This window comes from Natator depressus, chromosome 7, assembly GCF_965152275.1.
Source record: "Natator depressus isolate rNatDep1 chromosome 7, rNatDep2.hap1, whole genome shotgun sequence".
NCBI lineage: Eukaryota > Metazoa > Chordata > Testudines > Cheloniidae > Natator > Natator depressus.
The window spans coordinates 22,207,928-22,231,223 of record NC_134240.1 but is presented as its reverse complement, the minus strand read 5'-3'; the positions used below and the strand labels follow the sequence as shown (position 1 = coordinate 22,231,223).

Below are 23,296 nucleotides of genomic sequence, written 5' to 3'. Positions count from 1 at the left end.
GAGGGAGCTGTGCTGCCCTTACAGGACGGAAATAGACTGGCTGTGTTTCATGGGAAAACCGCACACGCGCCTGCCACTGCCACCGCACTGTTCGTGTGCTAGCTGCGTAATGGATCCATAATGGTGGGGGGAGAAGCAGCTATGACTCACGCTTGGCCACGCGGTACAATGTGAGAGCAATTGTGTGTGTATTCCTGGCTGTGTGTCTTTGTATATCTGACAGGGGTGGGGAGGGGGATTCATCTCTGTGGAGGTGCCTGTGTTGGGACATAAGGGGGACAGCTTGTGCCTCCCTTATTCAGAGGCTGCCACTAAGGTATCCCTGAGGGCTGCCTTAACTTACAGCTGCAGTAGTTGTCACAGCCCGCTGCAGGAGCGCAGAATAGCTGGGGAGTGGGACTGCCTCAGCCATGCCCCCCGCTCACAGCCAAGCCAGCTTGCATCAGGTTTAGGGGTCCCCTATGCCCGGGAGTGTTCCTGGGTAGGGGTAGGGGCTGGGGTTTGCACCCATCCTTGGACAAAGTGGCTGTAGGGCAATTCTGGAGAGGGCCCTGTGTGTCGGCCTAACTGTGAGTGTGTTTGTGTTTGCATGTGTATGATTGCTTGAGTGTGTGGTGTGTGTGTGTGTGTAGCCCTGGACTGGGGGGTGGCCAGGGTATTCAATGCGGATTAGAGTTTCCCCTTTTATGAAACTCACTTGTAAATGTGGAGGGAAATGCAATTTATTTATGCTAAGCAGCTATTATTATTCAAACACAATAAAATGGAGTCCTCCGTGTTCAGATTTCAGCTACCCTCAGTGTCAGGCAAGTGGAGGACACATTAAAGGCAGCGAGGGGTGGGGTAGGGGTGGGGGGGAATCTCTCAGGGGAATGCAGAGCTGCAATTTAAAAGGACACTACCACATTCTTTTGGTTTCAAATTATCTATTTTTCCTTCTCCAGTGTTTAAAATACTAATTATTTAGATTGTTTTTACCTTGGGGCAGGGACCCTGTCTTCATATTGGTCAGTTATAAACCAAGCACATCCATGGCCCTGTCTAAATAATAACAATATTAATTTATATGCCCTGAACCCTGTCTCCTAAGAACTTTACAAATATTCAGTTTTTGAATATTTACCCTTTGCAAGCTTGGCAAATATCACCACCACACTGTAATATATTGGCTGGAGTGTATGGGAACCAATGCCCTCTACAGGATGGAGTCAGAACTGCATATCTGGGAGTCATAAATCTTATATTGCTAAATGGTTAGTGGTGATTCTTATTTAGGTTAAATGGTAGGGACCTGTGATTTTGGAGCAAGAGACTCTGAGTCTAGCCCTGGCCAGGAAGTCCTAGGTGCCCATGTGGGGTTGATACAGTATTACTAATATGCTTTTACCAAGTGAGGCTACTTTCCAAGCCGGTAAATATTTCTTTCCCTCTTTTCCAGTTACCAGACCTTGATTTTCCTCTCCCTCCAACCCTATGTTTCTATTAGATCTTGATGTTATTATGACTCCTTGGCTTATTCCTTGTCTGTGCGCCAGCCTCTTCAGTGATGTTAGCCCAGTTCTGGGTCTAGGGCTGACTTCCTAAGGGGGCACCTCTAGCAGAACACAGAGGGAACTGGTGGGGGTGAGGCACACTGGTTTTTGTATCGGTCTGGTGGCAGTGTCTGTTGGTTTGGTTCTGAGGGGGGAAACCTGTTGGATTGTCAGGCAGTGCACAGGGGAGCGGAGGCCTAATGGGCTGGGCTGGAGTATTTTGGGGTATATGGAACTTTAAAAGATATGGCCCAAAATTGTCAAAAAGGCCCCAATTTAGGTATCCAACTTGCAAACGCCTTGAGCATCATTTTCAGAAGTGGTGAGCACCCACGGCTGCACCTGGCATTAATGGGATCAACGGGTGCTTAGCACCTCTGAAAATCAGGCCCCACGCGTAGCAAGTTGAGCAACCAAAATGGAGGCACTTCAAATCAGTTACTACTTTTGAAAACAATGGCCATAGAGACGACACGTGGTTACTGCCTGTTCAAGGACTGCTGTGGAACTGGGCGGGAACTGCATTTTGTTGTTTCCTGAGAGAATCTATGATTTCAAATATTTTCTTATTTCAAAATGAGAAAACCAAAAAATTTCAACATTTTGCACAAAATGAAATAAATAAAAATAAAATAAAATAGTGTTGGGTCCATCAAAACGTTTTGTTTTGATAAAATGGAACCGTTTCATTCTGCCTGTCAGTCTGTGGTAGCTGGAGAAGGCTGGAGACTCGAGGTAAGAATGAAGTGGTGCTGAATATCGCTTGTAATTAAGAATCCGCTCTCTGTGCTAACTTGATGCATGGGTACTTTCTTTTTCTTGGTATTCTGATCTGATTAAAGCAAATACAGGTAACTAAGAGGGCATATTTGGCTTATTGGATTTCAGGAGACATAATGGGCATAAAGCTATTTTATTAATGTGGACATCATTGAACCAGGGGTGTTCAACACCAGAAGCACCAACTCCTGCCACTTTTGTAGGCGTAATTCCTCTTGGGGAGGGAGTAACAGACTGTTACTGTTGCGGGAGCTAGCCACTAGAGTGAGTCCTGAGCACAGGAACCAAGGGAGTATATTTCATATAGCTGGACATTTCCTCCTTACTGAGATTCGTGATGCTTCTTGTGGGATGGCTGTGCTATAATATAACATCTCTGTACAGGGAAATTGTCTTCAGTGATGGTTTCTGGATTTTAAAAAAATATATTTGTCATATATTTTATTGGAATGGAATTAAAATGAAATTAGAAACTAAAATAACTTTAATTATGACCTTCATGAATCAGTATGTTGTAAATCCTTCAGCATAATATTGTGCCATAAAAATGCTATTTTGTGATAATTATTATTATTATAATTAATGTGCCTTAATTGCTCGTTTCACAGGCGTGCATTATCTCCCAACCTCCATCGCAGTGTCTTCTGCAAACAGTTTGCCCTGTGGTGTGGTGTGAATTCGCCAATTGCAAGAGTGGACAGTGGGCTGTGTATGTGTGTGTTTTAAAGAGGGTGATGTTTTATCACACAGTCGGTGTTTTCATTCTGCTGTATAGCACCTTGTGTGTCTGGGACAGAAGGAGGCACTATACAGTGAAAATCAGTGTTAACAATTATAAAATATTATTTATTATTAATAATGACCTCCCTCCTTCCAAATCACACACACACACAAATGTGGACTCTCTCTCTCTCTCTCAGCATTTATTTAACCACATACTTAAGTTGAAAGTCAACGTGAAGATATATGTGCCACGGAGGTGAATATTAGTCAACGGCTCCGGCTATTGATCAGAGCACAGATGGAGTCTGATCACTTGGGAGTCTGTATGCTGTGGTTGGTAGTAGAAGGGAAGCAAGGGGTTTATTTCTGGACAGCTGCCTTCTTGGCCTCCTGGACCTGGGTCAAAGGCATTGTTAACAGCTGGGGCAGATGCCTGGGGGCATGTGGGTTTAATCCCTAATGTAAAATGATCCTGCCAGTGAGTCTCGGCACTGCTGCGAAAGGTCACTCTGGTTGGGGTCAGCTCGAGGGAAGGGGAAAGGTTGATACCACTCTGGGCTGGGGAAGTGGGAGATCCTCCTTCCCATGAGGCAGCTAGTCTCTGTTCTGAAGAATGAGGGAAGGCACTAGTGTGTGTGTTATGGGGGGAAGGACATCGTTCTGGGGGGGAGATGCAATCTGGAGGGGAGCCCTGCTGTCTCAAACTGGGGGAAGGAGTTTGTTTGTGGAGGGTGCCTTTACTCTCACCAAGTGGGGTGAGCTGCTGTAGGTGGGATGGGCATAGGGTCTTTCACTGAGGGGAAGGATCTGCTTCCTGGGGGAATTGCCTCATTCCCCAAAGTGGGGAAGGAGCTCGTGTGTGGAAGGAAACGGGAATGCTAGCAGCCCCCCACCCCCATCATAATCTCGCCATTTCCCACCAGCAACTCTTTGCTCTAGCAGAGCCACCTGGTGTGTGTCTGTACATCCTGCACTGAGCTGGGCAGGAATGAAGGGTGGGTTACCAAGGCAGAAGCACTCCTGTTTAACCACAAATCACCTCATAACTCACAGCGATAAGGCAGGAAACGGCTGAGGGTTATTATTATTTTTGGATAAGTGACCCTCTCTGACTGCTGGCAAACAAAGGAGTTAACTCCCTGCTCAGGGCTTAACACATAGGTGCAGGGTGGGGTAGCAGGGCAAAGGCTGGGACTGAGGCCCAGTGGGGCGGGGGGGACGGATGGACCAGGAAATGCTCTAGAAACAGCTGTCTGGTGGGCAGAGGGGAGAGAAACCTGGTGGGAGTGGGAGAGCTCCCCACTGAGCTGGCAGACACACAGTTGTAACCTGGGGTGGCAGGTTTAATCTCAGTGTGACTTACTGTCAAGAGCACAGGCCTGGGAGCCAGGACATCTACATTCTCTCCCCAGCTCTGCCCCTGACTTGCTGTGTGTGACTGTGGCTGTCACTTTCCCTCTCTCTACCTCAGTTTCGAATAGCGCTGTCCACTAGTGGTATTGATACTGACTCTCCATGAGATGCTGGGATGAGAAACACTGGAGACATGCAAGGTGTTGTCACTGCCCTGGCCTTTGACAGGTCAGTGTTTCTGGGGTGAGGTGGAAGGGGAGGACGCAGACTGGCTCTGGAGTAAAGGGTTAAAGCTTGGGTTGTTTCTAACCCAAATTAGATCGGCCAGCAGAGGATGGTCACAAACAAAAGGCTTTTTTGGCCTAATCCTAATGCAGAGAGGGAGGGCTGGGGAGATGAGGCAGGAGCTGCATGCAAAGATATATCCTGCATTGCTCAGGCAGGGACAGGAAACAGCCCAGGCCCCCTGGGAAGAAGAAGATGACTTTCCTCTGTGCTAGCTCCTCATTGCTAGTTTGACTGAGTTTTAGAACTCTCTAATTTTGATCACCCAGCACAATAGGAACAGAATAAACTATACTCCAGCTTCCCAGGAGGGTTAAACACCGCCAATTAATGTGCCCCTAACAAATGGCCTGCTATCAGCTCCTTAGAGGGAGCTTCACACATGCAGGCCCTGTCAATGCTGGGCTAGACATTACAATATACAGCAAGCACTCAGGAGAGAACCGCCTGGACTGGTGAGTCTGTCCAGGCCCCTGAAACCCTAGTTCACACTGGGCGTGTGCAGGCATAGCCACGCCCATGCCAGTTACAAGGACCTTTCCTTTTGAGGGGAACCAAGGCAGGTGGGCTGGTCAATACGTCATGAGAACACGGGTCTGCTCCTTTGGTGTGATGAGATGGCCCTGCGAAGTCAGCACGCTGTGACTCTGAAACCAGCTCTGAAACCAGCTGGCCCCCATTCCTGTCTGAGTTCAGCATCATGGCAGAGACCGGCTCTTCCCCCCATGCTGTCTTGTGCCTGGAAAGTTCTCCTTTGGTTCCAACTCCTGACTCTATATAGGGCAGGGTCATTAGAGACCCACAAACAGGTGTCTGGAATGTGGAGGGGGATCACCCCGGTCTGAGGGGGCTTACAGGCACGGTAGAGCAGATGGTGGGGAGTAATGGGTACACAGAGGCAGGAGAGCTGGCCATATAGGGTGAGTGGGCTGCAGATGGGGACCTGCCCAGTTGGCTTACCCTGTAGGGCCTGCCCCAAACCCACCTGTAGTGGGGATGTCAGGAAGATGGCCAGCTGGTTTCAGTATTTAATGGCCCACGTGAAGAGCTTTAACCTCGCTTACTCCTGCTTGTGACTGATTCATTGGGAAGGAGGTACCTGTCCAGCTCACGTAGCGCATCTTTGCTAAGAAGATGCTGCAGCGCATTATGTCTGCATTAAGGCGGCCGTAGCGTCACGCCTCTTAATTACCATGAGATTCCATTACGGACACATGCAGCACCAGGGCGGTATGGCAATGGGGCCGTGTCAGTAACACACTGGGACTGACTGGTCTGCAAGCAGGGAGGGGTGATTGGAGGTTGGTCCCAGCTAAACCTGCTATCCGCTGGGGCTTTCTCATCTCAGACACGGTTCTCAGCCTCTCGGGGCTGAGTTACCGTCTGTGATGGGTCTGCACCTCAGCCCCAACCCCTGGCTACACCTCACCTGGCTTTGCCCATTCTCTCTCCCCTCCCTCCGTGGGTCTATTTCTCTTCTCTCCATCTCCCTCTTTCCCTTCTCTCTGTTGGGTGTGACATTTGCTATTCTTATCCCCTAGCCCCCATTCTCCCACATCTCTGCATCACTTTGAAGCCTCAGCTTCTCTCTCAAACTTCTCCCCAGATACCTCTCTCCCTGCCAATTTTCTGCCCACCTCCTCACTCCCAGATCCCTCATCCCTCCCTGTTACACAGATATTTGCCAGACTGGATCAAACTCAAGGTCCATCCAGTCCAGTATCCTGGTTCGGGCAATGGCTGGTACCAGTTGCTTCTGAAGAAGGTATAAAACCCCACCGCCTAATGCTCTCCCTCCCTCATGGCTCTCCCCCTGCATGACTTGCCCCATCTCCCGCTGGGGACTGATCTCTTGTTGCTCACACAGATAGCAGACTCCCTCCCAGCTTCTCAGCAGCCCCTTCCTCTGCTCCCTGCTGGCTGCCTCTGTCCACTGCATGCATCAGGCTCCCCAGCTCCAGCTGAGGGCAGCTCTAGAGAAAGCTACTGGGGGTCAGAGCTGGGAGCCAACTGCCTGCAGCCATGATATTCAGCCTGCAAGAGCTAGGCTGCTGAGAAGCTGCCTGCCCCATGGTCCCAAGGCACTGGCTGGAACAGCAGGACGAGGATGGATTTTCAAACCCCAGAATTGTCCCAGCCAAACCAGACTGTTAGCGGCTGTGCTGCAAGCTTCCTTTCCCTGCCCCATGTACCCAAGGAATCTATGGGGGAGAGGACAGGGGAGCATCCCTTCAGCCATCGCTGTCCCTGATTAGCCCCCTCGGAGACTGGAGGAGGAGGTGGGTGTAACCACTGGAGACATTGAAGACTGTATTTGGCTTCGGGCTACAAGTGAAACGAGTGCAGTGGCCTCAGCTGGGGTTATTTGTGAAGCATGGAATCACTGCAGGGTAAGGTTGGCAGGTTCTTAGGGGAGCCTGGAGTGGAACAGCATGGGGACCCTGCGGGTCAAGAGTGAGGTGCATCTGCAGAGGTATGTGGGGCGAGCCTGGGACTGGAGCAGCATGGGAAGGCCAGGTGAATTGGCAGCACTGAAATGGGGGATGGGTATGCAGGCCATCTGTAGGTGCTTTGGCAGAGCTGTGGGGAAGGGCAGGGCTGCTGCCCTGTGCTGAACCTGTTCTGGGGCTAACCCAAGGGAGCCAGTCTCCAGCCCTGTTAAAAGGGCAAACCCTCTAGGAACATGGGACACTGACTGTTCTCTGCTCTGATTGGACGGAAGCTGCGGTCATGAACTGGCAGGCAGTGCGTGGGAACGCGGGCGTCATCAAGATTCAGATATCCAGCTGACAGCACCGCTGTTCCTTAAAAGAAAAAACCCTTTCCACTTACTGTACCAGCTCATGTGCTGAAGCATGAAATGCCGTTAATACGGGAGTGATTAGCTCTTGGCAATGGCAGATGGATTTGAGAATGACAGTTGCTGTGCTTCCTCCGAGAGGGAGCAGAGTTTTACTCTTCTACGAACCATTCCTTTAAGGGGCGAAGTCCTGGAAAATAGCACTGACCTGTACTACACGGAAACTGTTTGCCCGTTGGGTCCCACGGTCGGTGCTCGCTGTCTGGGGACCCGCATTGAGCTGGTCTGTAAAATCTCAGGATTTTCTTCTTTTCACCTGAACGGGAATTTCAATTAAGACTCAATCAAGTAACAACTAAGTTAAAAAGCACACTTTGTGTGTGTCCCAAACATAAACTGCTCTGTTGGTGTAGGACTGATAGGAAGGGTGGAGCTTATTATTGGTAATTGCAATTATTAATTGCTAGAATAATTGATCTGAGAGATGCGCCCACTGGTGGAAAGCAGGTGTTTAATACTACAGCCAGCTTTGCTGTAGACCTCCCTGTGCCAAACCTCACCCCTCCAGCAAGCTCATCTGAGCCAGTGGCTTATACCGTTTAGAAAGACACTGCAAATTGCAGTCAGGCCCCTGGAGTACATTTCCTCCTCCTACCCCCGCCCCCATTTAACCCCTCCCCAGGCCCCATCATCAACTGCACATCATGCAAGACGAATTAAGTTCCATCACAGAGCCAGTCATGAAATGCCAGCCCCTGAAACTGTGTCACTGGAATGAAAATGAAGAGCAAACATTGTGTGGGAGCCTGTTTTCCCAAGGAGGGAGACTTTGTGCTTCAGCCTCAAGCTGGAAGAGAGGAGCTGTACAGAGCAATCCTGCATCGGGACAGGAACAGGGAGCGAGGTTCTCTCCATCCCTTGCCTCTGAGGCCACAGACAGTCTGCTACAACACCGCTGTCAGCAGCCAGAGATGCCAACTGAATCATGTACAATGTCTGTGTTTGTGTGAAATTTGTGGCAGAAGGTGTGACCGTGCCCCTTGGGGCCTGAGATGATTATTTAGGGCTCCTGGTCTGGGAGGCATTTGCTTGGCAGGAAATCCCAGAGCAAACAACTGCAGTGTGTGAAAGATTCATTTTCCAAGGCTGCTGTCTCTCCACGCTAAGTGTAGGCTGTCCTGCACAGACACACACACAGGGGGCCTGCCTAGAGAATCTTACAGCCCACAGCCTGCACTGAGCCAGCTGGGAGCTGATGGGCTTCACGCAGTGAGAGGGTGAGAAGAAAGCCTGAGATGTAGGGAGGGATGCAAGGGAAGGAATAGTAAAACTAACTGGTGTTCGGTCTGAAGGCAGGTCCTGTTGACTCCAGCACCTGGCCGCATCTCTGGGCCTTGTATAGCACTTTCCATAAGATGGCTAAGCACTTTACAGAGGTAGGTTTGTAGTGCTCAGAGCTGGTTTACTGAACCTACACCTTGAACAGTGCTTGGTATTCTTATGTTCCAGCAGATGACCTCTTCCTACTGACTAGCTACATGTACACATCTATAGAGATCTCTTTTGTACAGCCTTCTGGTCATAATTATGATTATCCCCACTTTACAGGCAGGAAAAATGAGGCAGAGGGACAAGAAGTGAGTTGTCCAAGACCTTACAATGAGTCGATGGCACAGCCAGGAATAGAACCCAGGAGTCCTGATTCCCATCCCAGGCCCCTATGCAGAATGCACAGCTCTAAAGGGCCGTATAGAAGATGCACAGAGCCAAGGTATGAATTTTCCATGGGATCCAGAGGTCTCAGTGCGCCCTGCAGGAAAGTATCTAGGACCAACTGAGACTGTGAAGACATGAAAACAGTATCCGAGCTGTCTGCTTCTCAGTGGTGAGTATGTCTATGTTGAAGTTGAAACCAGGATGCATTTTTAATGATGCAGGCAGGGCTGGGTTTCTTTAAATAAGATTAAACAGTGAATACAGGCTCTGTAAACTGTGTAGTGCACCACAAATGCATTATTTACACCAGCTCCTGCCACGTCTATTTTAATTTTAAATGGGCTTCCCTGTATGTACCAAAGAAAGCAACAGAACTATTGTGTCTCTTCTGTCTCCCCACATGTTGCGTGCCATGAGGAAACAGATCTGACCTGTTAAAGGGTTTGGTGCAGCTCCATCCACTGACTGAATTTTAGCAGGAGCAGCCAGATACTCTGATATGATGAATGACACTTGGAATTGGAAACTGAGTCAGCAGATGAGAGGGTACTGGAAATAACTATCCTGGTGACTTCTCCTCATACAAAATAAGTTATAGAAACAAGAATTTGAATTCTGCAGTGGTTAGAACAGGCAACTTACAGTCAGGAGACCTGTAGTCTATTCCTGACTCTGTCACTGACCCGCCATGTGGCGAGTCACGTCATCGCTCTGTGCCTCAGTTTCCCCATTTGTGAAATAGGAATAATGCTACTTAACCCTCTTCTCTGATGAAAGCTGCAAGGTAAGTGTAAAGCCTGATTATCATCCTAGGAGAGGACACAAAAGATGTCTTTTAACCTGATATTATATTTTTTCAATTCCAGATGGAAAGAGATTAGTATAAAGCAAGCTGGAACTGAAAGTCTAAATCACAGCAATCACCCTCTCCAATTTAAACCAGAGGGGAGTGCAATCGATCCTGTGCAATACTCACATACAGAGAACCACCTCTGCTGCTGCTGCCACTTGTTGGAGGAGCAGAAAGCCTTGTTTGGATAGAAAATGCCACCTGTGGTCCCAAATGCCACCAAGAAACCTGACCTGCACTGCAAAGAGTCTGTAACTGCACCTGGCTGTAGAGAGGAGGTGGGGAGAGTGTGAGCTGAAAAACACAGTGAATGTTGCACTGTGAAGAAGCTGGTGGTTGTGGTATGAAGGGAGGTGGGGACTTGGCCAAGGTGGCAGATGGCTCTCAGAGATATGGCACTCTTCTAATGAGCTGATTTGGCTGTGGAAAAGGAGTGAATGCTCTGCACAAGTACAATTCCCAATTCCAAGTGCTGTCCACCTTACTAGATTAACTGACAGTCCCTGCTAAAATGATCCACAGTGATGTGCATGTTAACATTCAAACAGCTGTTCTGAGGTTTCTTTCAGTCAACATTCTGTTGCAGTGAGTGGGCTTGCCTTATCCGTCTCTTAGAGCTATTGTTTCAGGCTGCCTGCAGACTCAGGCAGACAGCCCTGCATCATGCCACCTCTGCAACCAGAAAGGGCAAACACTTTATTTATTTATCTATCTTTAATTAAAGCTGAAATGCTGCAGAAACTGCTGGGGCCACCCATGAAGTACTATATATCCCCAAGTACCAGCTCCAGCCAACCTACTTGTGTGTACAACGCTTCCCTTTAGAGGCTGGACTGTGCCAAAGCAGCTGTTTGCTTTGCTCTAGTGGCTTACTTAACACAGGGGCTGCTGTAACTCACTGGGCAGAGGTCCTTGCTTTGGGGAGTTAAAGGCTGTGAGTTCTGTTGCTGATGTATCTTAGGCTGTTTGCCATGTGACAGGATTATCAGATGGAGTTAGACATTCTCACACAATTCTTTGTGGTGCCAAAGGGGTCGGGGAGAAAGTCTGTCTCTTACCTTCAAACTTCCCCCAAGTAGAAGTCAGGCTTGTCTGCATTTGGTTTCACACTGTGGTGAGAGGCCTGGATTTGGTTTAGCAGGTGATCTCAGCGTCACCTAGCAAGGAGCCCACAGATCCTGAGGAGTCACTCAGGCTGCAGTGTGGAAGCACCAGCAAGAGTCTGTGAGGGGGAACTGGGAGCCCAAAGATAATGACTGAGGGACACAGTGTTAGTCTCACCAGCACCATCAGAGTCTATAAGGTGCTGAGATGGCAGGTTGATGACTGGGAAAATAGACTTAGATGAAGAAATATCAATACACAAAGTCATTCCTCCCTAACAGCCCCCAGGGTGGCCTGTGTGAAATGGGCAGGAGGTCTCCAGGGAGTTGGCAGGTGTCTACATCACACTTACTGAGTAACAGCCCAAGGACTGAATGAACCATCTTCCCTCTCAGCCCCTACTGGCTAGTCTAGAGGCGCTCTCTCCCCTAGAGTGGTGTCTGTAGGCCTATAGTCAAGGCATGTTGGTAAGGGACAATGGCGCAGTGCGTTGTATTTGTTCTGTGTAAATGGAGGACGTCAGCCTCTGAGACAGTGAAGTCTGGTGTCTTTTGTGAGTACAAAGGCAGCCTTAAAAGAAGAGAGAGAGTGAGAACCGTGCAAACCTCCCATAAAAACCATCTTGCTCCTCCCTCTGTCGTCACTCCCACATCTCAGATCTAGTGCTGATTGCCTTGCCTTGCCACACATGTATTGAAACTTACACCCAGACCTTCCAGTAACAATCTGGAGAATTGGTCAAGCATACCCCAGAGCAGGTGTCGGCAACCTTTCAGAAGTGGTGTGCCGAGTCTTCATTTATTCACTTTAATTTAAGGTTTCGCATGCCAGTAATACATTTTAACATTTTTTAGAAGGTCTCTCTCTGTAAGTCTATATATTATATAACTAAACTATTGTCGTATGTAAAGTAAACAAGGTTTTCAAAATGTTTAAGAAGCTTCATTTAAAATTAAATTAAAATGCCGATCTTATGCCACCAGCCCGTTCACCGAGGCCGGCAGCGGGCTGAGCAGGGCCTGCGGCCGGGACCCCGGCTGGCAAGAGGCCGGCAGTCAGAACCCCAGACCGGCAGCAAGCTGAGCGGGGCTGGCGGCCAGGACCCCAGACGGGCAGCGGGCTGAGCGGCTCAGCCCACTGCCACTCAGCCCGCTGCTGGTCTGGGGTTCTGTCCGCCGACTCCTGCCAGCCAGGGTCCCGCTGCCGGTCTGGGATCCTGGCCCTGCCCACATAGAGTGGGTACCTACCTTCTCCCTGGTTCTAGCCCATTCTCTTCCTCTCTCTCTGCACTGAGTTGAGGGTGGGAGTGCACTGAGCACAGGGCTGGGGTGAAGGAGCAGGCTGGGGGTTGGGGTGCAGGGTCTGGCCAGGAGCTAGAATGAGGGAGGGGGCTCAGGGTTGGGGCAGGAGGTTTGGGTGTGGAGTGCTTACCAGGACAGCTCCCATATGGTGTGAGGGGTGCAAGTGGGAATGTCGGGGGGTGGGGGGTGCAGGAGCTCCCATTTGGTGCTCAGGGTGGGGGTGGGAATGTAGGGGGTGCAAGAGTCAGGGTATGGGGTGTGAGGGGGCTGGGTATGAGTGGGGGGTGCAGGAGTCAGGGCAGGGGGCTGCAGGTGTGTGAGGAGGGTGCAGGAGTCAGGGCAGAGTGCTGGGGGCATGTGAGGGGGGTGCTGGAGTCAGGGCAGGAGGCTGGGGTGTGTGGGGGGTGCAGGGGTCAGGGCAGAGAGCTGGGGTGTGCGGGGGGGTGCAGGGGTCAGGGCAGAGGGCTGGGGGTGTGGGCTGGGGTCCTGGGGGTGCTCCTAGCCCCCTGCCCAGAGCGGCTCACGGCAGGGGCCTGGAGGGGATATGCCCTGATTCCACCCCCCCTTCCCCAAGGCCTCATCCCCACCTCTTCTCTGCCTCCTCCCTGGAGCAGCAAGGGCGCTGCGGCTCCACTTCTCCCTCTCCTCGCAAGGGCCATCAGCGGGTGGGCAGCAGGGAGGGAGAGGAGGAGGGGCAGGAACCCAGCATGCTGGGGGAAGAGGCAGGGGAGGGGGAGCTTGCCTGCCCTGCAGCAGCAGCCGGCAGGACCAAGCTTCTTCTGCCCCCGTGGGGGGCGGGGCGGAGAAGAGCAGGCTGGGGCAGGCAGGATTTTTAATGGCACACTGCAGCCTGCCGGGGTCCCGGCTGCCGGCCCCACTCAGCCTGCTGCCGGCCTGGGTTCGGCAGCGGGCTGAGCGGGGCCGGCGGCTGGGACCTGGCAGGCAGCAGCGTGCCATTAAAAATCGGCTCGTGTGCCGTCTTTGGCATGCGTGCCATAGGTTGCCGACCCCTGCCCCAGAGTAATCACAGCAAATAAATAACCCAACCTGCCCTCTCACCCTTTATACAAACTCACTTTGGGATGACAGAGACATTTGGCAAATATATGGAAATGCCCCCACCCCCCAAGTCTAAGAACAGGCTGATCCAAGTGCAACAGGACACATAAAGACACCCCTCCCTTTTTTCTCTTCCTTCTTCCCCTCCTCAAAATGACCTGGGTCCTTGAACTGTGCAATCCTCTCGTTTTATACCCCTGCGTGGAGAGAACACAAACCCCTCCAGATGCAATTAACAATACCGCAGACTGCTCAATGAGAGCTTTAACAGAAAAAAATTCCCCTTTCAAGGGACGTAAGCACAACAAGCAAATGGGGGAGATGATTCCATTAGCCCTGTACCCAGCAATACACTGCGCATGCTTGCCAATCTAGAGGGCAGCCCTCAAGGATACAGTGTAAGATCCCTGTTAGTAGATGGCAAATATCTTCCTCATGCGTCAGGCAGGGGAACACAGGGCTGCATGGTGGTGGGACCCCAAAACACGGTGTGGTCCCTTTCATGGGTGCCTGTCTAGTGCATTTTGCTTTCTGGCCCTGCTAGCATTCGCAGCTGCGATACCCTGGAAAATGGCTCTATTCATTATCCATTTTAATTTCACTCTGTATCCCCAGAGCTCTACAGACATATTTTGTTATCCCGACTGTCAAGAAGCTTAAAGAGTTGCTGATGCCGACTGGAAATCTTTGACAAACGCTCTGTTTGGGCACCATTCCGCTTGCCCAGCCTGTCTGCTTTGTGCTTCCATTCCCTGGCTCTTTATTAGCAAAGACATCAGCGCAAGGTGGGGGAAATAGCAGGGTTGGCATTTCCAAGGGATTTGTCTGCTCCTGCTGCCTCTTGCCCAGCTGAGGATGGCAGAAAAGAGCATATCGTCTCCACATCAGCTGGAACTAAGCTGCAGAGTTTGGATCGGGATGTACCCCAAACTCCAGGGCTGTTCAGGTTCCTTTTCTGCTACCTGAGATCTCATACAGAAAGAGGCTCCGTTGGTTTTAGGATGTGGTATGTGGCCACGAGACTTGACCTGAGGCCACCAAACCGATTTCACACCAAAGAGCCATAGTTTAGATAATCATTTTTGGCCACTCATTATTAGCCTGGGCTGGATTCAAACCAATGAGCTGAAAGGGAATGTCTCCCTCGGCCATAACCACTCTCCTGAGCCAGCCAACCCTCCTGGCTAATTTCTTTTAAACAAAATATTTGCAAGTCACCTTAGGGAACAATGATCCCTGAGTCATCCATCTAATAGAGAAAGATGGACCAGAACTACTGAAAACAGATGCCTTTAAATCGAATTTGGGTCAAAGTTTTCAGTGAGTCGTGCAGGTGTTGGCTACTCATTCTCAGCATAATGAGAGTGAGAGAGAGGAAGCCCCTAACCTCTGTGGTTTTTGATCCAGCCGAGAGCTGAGACATCTACTTCAAATCTTCCCTCCAGAGCCAACAGGAGCTCTGAAATGTCAACTACCTTCAATGTTCCTTTCATGCCAGCTGCCCTCACTGATAGTATGGATCTTAGGTATCTTCTCAGTTAAAGTTGAATGGGAAAGCATTACAAAAATAAAATAAAATGAAAGAACAGACTAAGATCTTAGATCAGTGACAGAAGAGATGGGCAAGCTAGAAACCAGCTGGGCCAAGTGTTCTGGCCTAACTGAGGGCTGCTGAATATAATGGGATCCCACTGTGCAAGGAGGGTATGCCTGGAAGTGAGGAGCCTATGCAAAGGCCTGGATCTCCTGCGGCACAGAGCTGTGACCTCTTTCTGTCTTGGGACTTGGGACAGCTGTGTAGGCATGGCTGCTGGATCTGCATTTACAGAAGCTGCATCCTCCATGGTGCGTTTTGTGCATGTCACAACAGCCACAAAGGCTCCTGCTGTCCTGATGCTGTGGTTGTGGTTGGGGGGACTCTGGGTGAAAGATTGCTTCTGCTCCAACCCAAACTCATCAGCATTCCCCTGCCTGCTCCCAGGCTGCCCACTTCCTGCTCTGTGGCCTGGACATCCATGTTACTTGTTTTATTCTTCAGCATCTATACCCACCCCATAGAATTCTGGTGATATCAGAGAGGAAGTGGCTGGAGCATGAGACTGGGAGACAGGACTCCTGGGTTCTTTTCCCAGCTCAGCCACTGACCTTAATTTCTCTCATCCCCTTTATGACAATCCAGATCCCCTTAGTTTGAGCAGAAATGAGGACATCCGTCACCTCAACCTCCTCCCCATGAACCACTGGACCAGGGGAAAACAGCCCTGATCCTGCAGTCCTTACACAAGTGGCATCACTACCGATGTCCATGGGAGTATTGCCCAAGGACCGTGTGATCTTGCCTAGTGCGTGAAGCACTTACCAGGGCGAGGGATAATTCCTCTCATTACCTTTGTGCCTGCAAGACAAGGTAGTAGCCAGAGAAGAGGAGGCCAAGGTGCCTCTGTAAGTATCCTGAGACAAAGTCAAAGAGAGAGAAGGTTCTTAAAGGGACGGTGGGGGATCTCTTGAATATTTTCTTCCTTCTTCCTCACATGGTTAAGAGGTTTCGCTGTCTCAGTAACTCCCTCGAGAGACAAAAGTAGCAGCCTCTTTGGATGTGAATACCTGACAAGGTTTTAATGTGAAAAGAATTCACTAAATTTAGCCTCTGGGAAAAAAAAAAGAGGGGGGGAAAAAAAGGAAAGCTGTTCATTTCAATCCACGGGAGAGGAACCTAAACTCCAATCACTTTGCTTTAGTCAGAGCTAGTTTGTTCATTCTTTTCCTCTCTGTCTCAAAAGCTTTTAAGCCTCCGCACCGTGCTCTATACACAAATAAGGGATGTGACAAATACAGGAGGAGAAACTGTCACTTGAAAGGGAATGCATCCAATCAAGGCTCCGCAAAGCTGCCACAATAAGGCAGATATTGTGTTCTGTCTTTTCAGGCTGACGGGATTGAAAATGCAACCAACCCTGTCTAGATTGGAATGAACATGCCAAATGGAGTTGCCAGCAATTCTGTGTTGCTGTTGGGTAGCTTTCGAGCAGGACCAGCCTTTGGCACCGTAAGGGACCCCTGGGGACCTGCACAGTTGATTCAATGATCTACTTGCTGCTAGATCTTGGCCTGCCGGAGGGGAAAGCAGTTCAAGGCCCTGTTTTCCTCTCCATTCTGGCTACTTGAGGCCCTACCAGTTGTAAGTTCAGCTCTGGCTTCCAGGACCCCCTATTTTCCTCTCTTATTCCCCCTGCGTGGCGCCAACCTGCTTTTCCTGCTGATGTAGGCAGCATGTAGCTCCTTCCTGATCCCATCAAACCACTCCTAACTCAGCCAGAGGGAGCATGAATCCAGAACAGCATGGGGTGCTCTCCTAGGAGGCCTTCACGTAGGTTAGCTGGACCCATTAGCAGCAGGGACTGTTAAATTGGTAATTTAGGATAGCTAAAGATATGGGGTGGGAATTTATCCCTGTTTCAGTCGTATTGTTAATATAAAGGCCTGTAGGTGGGGGAAATCCCTACAATTCATATCCCAAGAGGTGTGAAGTAGGGGCCATCTGTAGTCCAGTGATCTGAACGCTGGTCTGGGAGTCTGATTCCCAATTCCCTGCGTGGCATGACACTTCCTCTTTCTGTGCCTCAGTTTCCCCAGCTGTAAAATGAAGTATCCATACTTTATTCCCCTGATCCCCTGGTAAAGCACTTTGAAACCCTCAAGAGAAAACATGCTGTGGGTGCAAACCCTCATTACGAAGAAGGGTGTTTGTATTGGTACACATCGGGTTAGCTCTTGGTGCAAGCCCCCTGACATGCTCAGCTGCAGACAGAAACACACATACCTGCGCCCCCTGATGCTAGAGCTGTAGGAAAGAGTTGGGCTTTGCACTAAGCCCCAAGCGGCAAAAGACTCAACCTCTGTAAGAGCAGCAAGGGAAACAAATTCCAGAGTGGGTTCTCCCTTTCAAAAACATCTTGCCGCAGCCATAGGGTTATCACCTGGTATTTGACCAGCCTGGCGGGTTTTTTAATGGATTTGCCAGTTGCCAGAAAAATAATTTAATCTGCTGGGTTTTTTTTTACATGAGTCTAAAGATTTGCATTATTATCACAATACACTGGGATAGCTAATGTTAAAAGTTTCTGTGTCCAGCTGAAGATGCTGCAGTGTTCCCCCTTCCGCAGTTCAAGTGATAACAGATCAAAACGGTTGAAAATACAGCAGCTTTCTGCCCACCAACAGGCAAGGGCACTGCACGGGTGTCAGAGAGGGGTTGAGTCACCCAAGAGTGAGGTGACCAATCTCACCAATCTTATCTATATGTGTTATCTCTCTAGATACTATAAGCGGCTGTTGAAAGGGGAGGTGTTGCAGAGTTGCCTTATGGTTGGGGGTTGTGGTTGTGGTGGGCTTGTCTTGTGGCTGGGGGTTGGGGCTGGGTGTTTTTTGCATTTCAAAGGTGGTAACCCTACTCAGCCATGCAGATGGTCAGATGCAGGGCCAGTGAACAGCCCAGCTAATCTTACCAGGCGGAGAGGTGTCCCTAAGGGAGCTGTGACTCATGCAGGTCGGGAATTTCCTTCACCCCTCTTTGGTTCTGGCTCTTGCAAAGCGGAATCATTCAAGAACCAAGTGGGCTAAGCAATGGCAGAGGTGTCATTTGGAATAGAGCTTTGCACTGTTAGTGCTGACCTGTGCATAGATGAAGGCCCAATCCTGCTATTGGATCTGTGTGGATGATGCCCCCCTGAACTGGCCTCCAGCAGCTCCAAGAGCAGGGAGGAAGAGTCTGCCTCCCTTCTCGGTCCCCCCTGGGCCTGATTCTCTATGACCTTACCGTGTTGTAGTCATTTGCGCCTTTCCCCTAGCACATTACATCCTGTGTAACACCAAACATAGGGTCTGTTAAGCAAACTTGCCTGAGGCTCCAGCCCAACCCAGTTAAAGAGAAACAATCAGGTTTATGTCTCGAACATAGCTGATCACAAAATCCTTGCACTATCTTTTGAAGTGCACTCCTGACTTGAAATACCTCATGGTTGTTAAAAAGGATCACAATCCAATTGAGAAATGTCATAGAAAAAAAACCACAGTCGCCATTTTTGTGGGATTTACAAAAATGTGCAGGAGCCCCCTGCTGGTTGGGTGGTGTGCTGTAGCTGATGTCCTAGGCAATCCTGATGTGCAGAGAAAGAAAGGAACAAACAGAGGTGCAGAGATTTCACTGGGGGTGGAGGGAAGTACAGGGGGAGGGGTAATGATTCTCAGGGTATCTAAGACTGACATTCATCTTGTTCTCCCCTACCTCCAGGGACAGGGATTCTTTCCTGTGGTAGGTGGGTGTCAGCTCCCTGGTACCACCAGCCTTTCAGCCACTCAGGCACTGTCTTCTGGCCCTGACTTTGCCTCACAGGGTAACAATAGGTCCCCTGTCCCCAAGCCTCCTTTGAATTGTTCCCCTGTGATATCCAGCCCCTCACACTGGCTACTCACAGAAATTCCAGATCCTCTGCACCCAACAGTGCAGTGTAGCCCCGTTTACCATTTTACCTTAAGCCACCACTCCTGTAAACCACACAGCACTCGTGAGCACTTATAATAAAACAAAAGTAGATTTATTTAAGAGAGACTAAAAATTTAACTAGATATGAGAGGAAGTGGTGGAAACAGCTGGTTACAGCTCAAAACAGATTCATAAAACATGAACCTGGGTCCACACTTACCAACAATTAGCTTTACTATATACTAAGGTAGGATCTCTCCCAAGTTCAGCCTGTTGCAGAGCTGACTGATTGCACAAGAATCAGGAGCCACATGTTCATGAAAGCCCCTCGCTCCCTAAGGGGTTTCCTCAGTGAATGGATACAGAGTGCCTTCCCCTACACCCTGATTCATAGCCAGGGCCATCTCCTGCCTGCTATAATGTTCCTTTTCACCACCACGTGTTTCAATTATTTGTAATTGTCTCTGATAGTTTTCCATTGAGTGGGGTGTGGTGAGGGTAGACAATAGAACCTTGCATTATGTCCCCAGCTCAGTAAGGGGAGTGACAACGAGACACAGGACTTCTGGTGACTAATTTCTACTCCAAGTCCATAAAGCATACTTTCATTATAAATACATTTATTCCATAAATTTTACCCATACATACATCTCACAATGACTATGAGTCTTTGCCAGTTATGAGCTTCTTACAGATTCCTTACATTTTACTCTTTGTGGATAAATATCCTGCAAGACGTGTTTGGTGTAGTGAGTTGGATCTGAGGTGAGAGGTGTTTGGAAAGAACAGGGGCCCCTTTGCCATGGGAGGACATGGCTCAGTGTGGAAGTGACGTTGCTGTCTTGGGGCTTGTCTACACTGGTGCTTCACAGCGCTGCAACTTTCTCACTCAAGGGTGTGAAACAACACCCCCCTGAGCGCTGCCTGTAAAACGCCAATGTAGACAGTGCCCCAGCACTGGTAGCTATTCCCCTCATGGAGGTGGGTTTTTTTATAGCGCTGGGAGAGCTCTTTCCCAGCGCTATGCCGTGAATACACAGCCATGTAGCAAAGCTTTAACGTTGCTAGTGAAGACATGCCCTTGGAGGAGGAGAGAATGTCACAAGGAGCAGAGAGTAAAGGGGAAAAATGGAAGCAGTAAAAGTGGCTGGCATGAAGTGCGTTTTTAAAAGACAAATAATCAACTCAAATCGTCACTTATTCTTGTTTATGGCTTTTATTATTTGTCCTCTTTATAATTTTGTTTTTAAGTGAAGTGAATTCAGTGCCAGTGAAAGATATTGAACTGACAGCTCTGGAGCACAAAGTCCTCAGTCTAGCTGCAGAATGGCCACAGCATGGGCAGAGGAGGGGCCAGCTTTCTGCGTGGCCCCCTGCTGATGTCACTCCCCCCTGGCCACCCCCCAGCAGGGGGGAGAGGAAATCCAGTCTGCATGGGCCTCTTGGCAGACATTGCCCACTACTGTCAATTGGGATGTATGGCCATCTGTCCACTGGGAACTGGACTAAGGGCTAGCTTTTGGAACCAGCACTCAGCCCACGTGGCTGTGCTATGCATTGGGGGCCCCCCACTGGGGCCGGGGAAGGAATTCACAGGCCACAAAGTGGCAGCTGCTCCACAGCTCCTAATTACACCCTCAGGGGAGCAGTAGCCCCTGTGCCCTCTCCTGGGGAGCATGGCCAAGACACTGAAGCTGTGGTCTCCTCAGGACCTCTTGTGTGCTTTGTGGCAGGCTGGACATGTGCCAGGTCCACTGGGTCAGGGTTCTCTGCTCCTGTGGAAGGGGCCTGCATAGGTCCTAGGACCCAAACTCATTTCATATTGTAGGCCACTAAGCCACCTTCAGATGGGCAACCGTGTCTGCCACATAGTATGTACAGGGTGGTGGTAGAGTCAGATCCTCTGGGGTGTTGTCCCCATGGTGCCCGCTTTGTGGGTTGAGGGTGGAGGTCAGAAGCAGAGGGCTGGAGGGGACCCACATTGTCCCTCCCTCCTACCCCATGGCCCCTGGCAAAACCAGCAGAGAGTTAATGTATCCAGGCAGCACATTAACTCCTGTGCAGGCTCCTTCATCCCAAGGAAGTACCCACGGCCCTTCATCCCAGGAGCAGAAAAGGGAGAACTGCGGCTCATCCTGTATGTAAATATCTATAGGGGTGAGTCTCACCCTCTTATGACATGATCCTAGGGGAAGTGCAGGGGGAGAGCCTTGCAGAATTTTCTATCCCCAAAGCTCCATCGGTTAATAGCCTGATCTGTGTCTGGGAAGGGTTGATCCAGTCCTGGGATACCACAAACCTGGCTCTGAATGTCCCCCTAGAGGTGAATGCCCCCTCTCTTCCCCCCTAGCCCCAGCCCTCCTCCCTCTCGTCTAGAGTTTGCAGTGCTTTCCTAGGAGGTAGGAATATTCCCTCATTTTCTACCTGCATCTTGAGTGGCTGTTTTTCTTTAACAACCATGTCAGTATCTCTAGACAATGCTCCCTGTGCCAATGCAACCTTGAGCAGCCGGGACATCAGTGCTCTTGCCATGGTACTGGGGAGAATGCTGAAGTGTGATCCTTCCGATGAGGCCTTTAAAATCCAGAGCCTCTCTGCTGTGCGTACAGGGGCTTGTCTTGGGGTCCTTGATCAACATTTTGCCTGCCTTCTGTTGCCGTGCTACTCAGCTGTTCTATTGTAATATGTGGGTTATGCAACATTGGGGGATCCTTCAGGATGAAAAACAATAAAGGGACGGAGCGTTAAATGATTAGAGCATGGGGCACAGAGTCAGGATTCTTGGGGTTCTAGTCCTGGCTTTGCTATTTACTTGGTGCTAATGTATGGCAAGTCAGAACAACCTTGGCAAAATTAGCATGACCTTGGGCAAGCCACTTAATTTCTTGGTGCCAGCCGTTACCCTAACTGTAAAGTAGGGATGATACGCTAGACTCCCAGAGGTGGTTAATAGTTTGTAAAGTGCTTTGAGCCCTTCCTCTGAAAAGTAGTATCAAAATGCAAAATATTATTAATGTGAGGCAGTTGTTTATTTTCCTTTAACTAGGCTTGGGAAGCACAAATTAAACAACCAGACTGTTGTTGCTGGGTCATTACTTGCTAAATAAAGTGATTTGTATCCATAGCAGTGAAACTCAGGCATTATATGTTTATCTGATTTTAAGGTACATGTGTTCAAACTGTTCACAGCTCAAGGAGGCAGTGTAGTCTAGTAATGGGACCAATGGACAGAGAGTTGTCTCCTGAGCCTTGTTCCCGGCTCTGAGAGGAAGTGCCATCTAGTGGTGGACACAGGGTCAAGTTTCCTGGGCTCTGTTTCTGGATCTGGGAGGGTATGTGATCCAGTAGCCGGACCAGGGCTTTAGGAACCAGGATTCCTGAGGTCTGTTTTCAGCTCTGCCCTTAGTCACCCTGTGTCCTTGGCCTCTCGGGGTGTGCCTCAGTTTCCATGTTTTTAAAACTGGGGTGATGCTACAATGGGCAGCAGAATTCGGTCTAATATACAACTGCATTTGCTCCAACCCCTCAGACAGAGACAAACACCTACAAGATCTCTATCAAGCATTCTTACAACTACAATACCCACCTGCTGAAGTGAAGAAACAGATTGACAGAACCAGAAGAGTACCCAGAAGTCACATACTACAGGACAGGCTCAACAAAGAAAGTAACAGAACACCACTAGCCATCACCTTCAGCCCCCAAATAAAACCTCTCCAGCGCATCATCAAGGATCTACAACCTATCCTGAAGGACGATCCCTCACTCTCACAGGCCAGTCCTCGCTTACAGACAGCCCCCCAACCTGAAGCAAATACTCACCAGCAACCACACACCACACAACAAAAACCCTAACCCAGGAACCTATCCTTGCAACAAAGCCCATTGCCAACTCTGTCCACGTATCTATTCAAGGGACACCATCATAAGACCTAATCACATCAGCCACACTATCAGAGGCTCGTTTACCTGGACCTCTACCAATGTGATATATGCCATCATGTGCCAGCAATGCCCCCCTGCCATGTACATTGGCCAAACCGGACAGTCTCTATGCAAAAGAATAAGTGGACACAAATCAGACATCAAGAATTATAACATTCAAAAACCAGTCGGAGAACACTTCAACCTCCCTGGACACTCAATGACAGACCTAAAAGTCGCAATTATTCAACAAAAATCTTCAAAAACAGACTCCAACGAGAAACAGCAGAACTGGAATTAATCTGCAAACTAGACACCCATAAATTAGGCTTGAATAAAGACTGGGAGTGGATGAGTCATTACAGTAACTAAAAACTATTTCCCCAT

The 23,296-nt window shown here is 49.6% G+C and overlaps 1 long non-coding RNA gene across 1 annotated transcript; it reads left to right on the top strand.

The window, feature by feature from the left end:
* On the top strand, positions 1-23,278 carry LOC141990450 (uncharacterized). Its single transcript, XR_012640179.1, has 3 exons — positions 1-170; positions 9,082-9,358; positions 22,515-23,278. It is a non-coding gene; the product is annotated as an uncharacterized LOC141990450 (long non-coding RNA).
* The last annotated feature ends 18 nt before the right edge of the window (positions 23,279-23,296 follow it).